This window comes from Nestor notabilis, unplaced genomic scaffold, assembly GCF_000696875.1.
Source record: "Nestor notabilis isolate BGI_N333 unplaced genomic scaffold, ASM69687v1 scaffold2960, whole genome shotgun sequence".
Lineage (NCBI taxonomy): Eukaryota > Metazoa > Chordata > Aves > Psittaciformes > Psittacidae > Nestor > Nestor notabilis.
In genome coordinates, this window is record NW_009911392.1 from 36,043 (window position 1) to 40,473 (window position 4,431).

The window sequence follows — 4,431 nt, forward strand, 5'->3', positions numbered from 1 at the left end:
TTCCAGATAAACTGCTTGAATACAAGTAGTTGTGAAATTTTGTGATTCTTTCTTTAGTTTAACCCAAATCATTGTTACAGAAGTGCTGACTAATTAATAGGAGCATGTGAGAGCAATACTGTATAACTTGATACGCTGCCAAGCACACACACGCATACAAATATTCTTTGAGCTTCTTATTTTCCATGCAGTTTTTCCCTGTATTTTCCAGGAAAAGCAGGGATTTGACACCTGTTATATGAAAACAACAAAGTTAAGAAATACCTGGCTAGCTCAAGTCCATACTGAGCTAGCTAGTTCATTAACTAACTCTGCTGGGTTAATCTCTGCCTATGATGTGTCAAGGCCATGCAGAAGAAGTAGAAATAGGGATAAATGTTTCTTATCTGTTAGGTGACTCCTCAGCATTTCCCATTAAAGAGATTACCATCAAGTACTGTGTTTGTAGGCTGTAAAATGACTATGAAAGTAGCACCGCAGGGTTATGTTTCTCTAAATCTTTTGCAACATTTACTTATTTCATAAACACTTCTCCTTCCCACCTAGCTGAGGGCTAGGGCAAACTGGTTTTTACCTTCCTGTCTGACAAAGATTCTGCAGACTGCACTGTTTTTAACACTGCCATCACTGAGGCGCAAACTGACAGCCTGGAAAGCATAAGAGCACTGATGAGTTACAGCACTTATCTGAGGCTTTTACAGAAAGGTTTCAAAACATACTGAGTAGAAACAGTAAATCTTCAGCAGCATAAAAACATTTTCTCTGTATAAAGTACTTAGACTTTTCCCAAAAAAGGAAACAGAGGAATAGATTAGGTTAAACCCTACAGCACCCCTTCCAACAGAGGTTGATTCAGTAATGCAAGAAACAGTGAAATGAAAGTAAACCAAGCACACACAGATTTATTCTCTCTAAAATTTAACTCATCTTTTTCCACAATGCCCAAATGCAACAACAAAAAATCTACAAAGAAAATTTTACTGTCTCATTTCTGTTTATCAAATGGATTCATTGTAGTAAGAAATATTTTTTTTTCAGCTGAGTGGATGGAATCCCATTTGGGAATCCGAGAGAGAGAAAGAAATGCCCTGGAAATAAATGACATGCTCAACTAGATCAAAGCAAGCTGGGGAGACAAGCGATACACAGGAGGCTTTTAAAAATTAGACCTAAGAGCTGGGTTTAACACAGCTGGTACTGAGTACTGAGACAAATAAAGGCAGAACCATGACAGGAGGGGAACTGAATGCAGACAAAAAGACGGGGTGAGAAATCAGAACCAGCCACAGTCCCAGACTGAAATGGTGGCGAAAACGTTTCTTTTGCTCTTCAACACTAACTCACAAATGTTTGCTTGGTTTGAGGAAAAAAACCCCAAAACATGGGAAGAAGAAAGAAAGTAAGTATGAAATACATATGAAATATATAGGAAAGATAACTGAGAAAGGCTAGTAGAAATTTGCTTAGCACTTGTGGCACATCAGTGAAAGCAATCTATGACAGAGGCTGACAGACATCTCACTCTTTTTTACTATAAATCTTTCACCAGGTGTAAAAGCACAGAGCAGCAGAAGTACACAATGACAAACATGCAGCACAAAACAAAACAGGGAATGAAACCGGGCTGCACTCATTCTGCCATGCTCTTGAGGGCATGCTTTGGCACTCACAAATGTACTGCTTGGAAAAAAGCTGATGCATCATCTGAGAATCAATTAAAGAAGGAGAGCAAAGTATGAAGAGAGGATGCAGATGAATGTGGAACAACCAGAGGGTATTAGTCTGGATGATCTGAACAGTGTTTCAGACCTGGGTCTGAATAAAACAAAGGAATAAAAGCTATGGTGTGAAATAAACAGCAGTTCATAGTACCAATGCAGGCTGGGCAATTCTTTCACAAAGGCATAGGCAGCTATAGTGGGTGACAGATGAAGAACAAGTCAGTGCTACATTGCTGTAAAAATACAAGTATCGTGATATACAAGAAGCAGTGGGTCGCCAACACTGGAAGAGAGAGCCAGTGCCAACAGTGTGACATGATGGGAGCTGAGCTGTTATGGAAGTGGTTAGACATCCTGCTTGGGCTCATCAGCCTCCCCAAAAAAATATGCACACTTTCTATGCTCCTGTGGGAAAGCAAGCAGAAAGCTGCAGGGAAAACACAGCTAGTCTGACTTACTAAAGTGAGTAATACAGAATACACCATTGAAAAAATCACACATTGAGAAAAGAAATTAAAAGTGAGCATTTAGATGAGAAAACAAGTAGTCAGCTGAAAGCTGGCAATCCAATAAGGAGGGAAAAGAAATAACAGATGGAGGAGATATGAAAACTGAAGTAACTCAAGATAATACTTTATGCACTTTAAGGAGAAGCGGGAGAGAGATGTGTCTCAAGAACAGCATTGTTTTATCAAGGTACACTGCGACCAGTCAAAACAGTGTTTTGAGTCATAACCTAGTTAGGAACCTGATAAAAATGCCTGGAGTACATTTTAGTTACTGCTCAGTTACAAAAGCCTCAACATTTTATTTGACCAGCAGTGAAATAATTTCTGTTTTTTTCTGGTTTTTTTATACAGCACTATTAAAAAAATCCTCACAAACATTAAAGTAATTAAAAAGTTCCAATTAACATCTCAACTGGGACCTCAGTCGAGGTTATATTCATTTCAAAGAAGTGATTTTTCTCTTAAAATGGTGCATTAGATATGTTCTCATATATCTCATATATGTACATATCCCTGTACATATATATATATAGGTACAGGTCTATAAATCATACATTTTTACATACTTGTATTTGTTAAAACCCCCCAAACTTACATTTCCAAATATTTTCTTCTGTTTTAAAATATCTATTAATATGTATTTTTTTAATACCTTGGAAGCAAACTTTGTTAATGAGGATTCCATAGACTTTCTTTGCCAGATTACACACCCAAGAACACCATCATGTTTTATACCACATTGAACCACAAAGCATGACACCACCTCAATGACCATGAAGGGCAGAACTGTCAAGCTGCGATGCCGCAGTGGTGTGTGCATGTGAATGCAGAACGTTGCTCTTAAAATCTTCGTGTTCCATATAAAGCAATTCCCACTCAGACACATCCATCCAGTTAGTTGCTGATCACTGTAAAAATATCTGGCTTAATTAGAACCTGAAGGCTGTCAATAGCTTTCAGAAATACTCAGTATGTTGGGGAACACTCAAGATTCAAGGCCATTTGAAAATGCAAATAGTCTTTCTTTTCTCATGTTGACCATAGGAAACACCTCACGATACGAAAATGCTGTCCTTAGAATATGGCAAAAAACTTCTTTGTAGTAAATTAATATCCAGTTACCAAATGAATACAAGGAAGAAGGAATATCAAAAATGAAATATAATCTCTAACATCTACTAAATGTTTACCTACATTTGAAACAAAATTTCAGATAAGTTACTACTTTAGAATAGTAAAAACATTTCTATTAGTTTCAAATCTTGTTTAAACTGTATCTTTAAGGCACAACTGTGTAATTACACCAAAACAAAAGGACTCCATTAGGAAGAGGATAAGCAGTGAAGAAATGTGGCATTATATTTGGCTTGAAATAACTGAAGAAGGTGCCGAATCGTCAAATGACAGACTACAACTTTCTTTTGATTGACTGAAAGAGGAATTAGGGAAGGAAACTTTACCCAAGAATACAGCCAAAGCACAGCCCAGTCATCTCACACCATTTTAAATTTTACCCTCGATTCTGGAACCACAATCTGCACTTCTTGAATGTGACTTATTCAGTTGTTTTGAACACAACTTTGGGCTTGTTTAGCCTTAAGAAGTCTCAGGGGTGACTTTATAAAGTCTTCCAGTACCTAAAGGGCCTACAAGAAAGCTAGGGAGGAGCTTTTTACAAGGGCACATAGTGACAGTGGGGAATGGCTTTAAGCTGACAGAGAGGAGATTCAGCTGAGACTTAGCAAAAAATTCTTCACTGTGAGGGTGTGGAGACACTGGCACAGGGTGCCCAGAGAAGCTGTGGCTGCCCCATCCCTGGCAGTGTTCAAGGCCAGGCTGGATGGGGCTTGGAGCAACCTGGTCTAGTGGAAGGTGTCCCTGCCCGTGGCAGGGGGTTGGAACTAGATGATCTTCAAGGTCCCTTCCAACCCAAACCATTCTGTGATTCTGTGAACTAACTGGAGATTCTAGTGTGAGATGCTTTACAAAAATTTGGTGAAAGAAAAGAAAAACACCACTAGCTTTAGCACATAAATGATAGAGGAATGCAAACTAAGGCACAGTACACATGCCCTTATGAATTAAAGCATCTTTCTTGAACACGAATATTTTACCAGAGTTCAACATCAAAATGTGAAATTGTCTCAGTATAATTAACTGCTTTGTGATGGTCAGACTGCACCGACACCTCCTTCACAAAA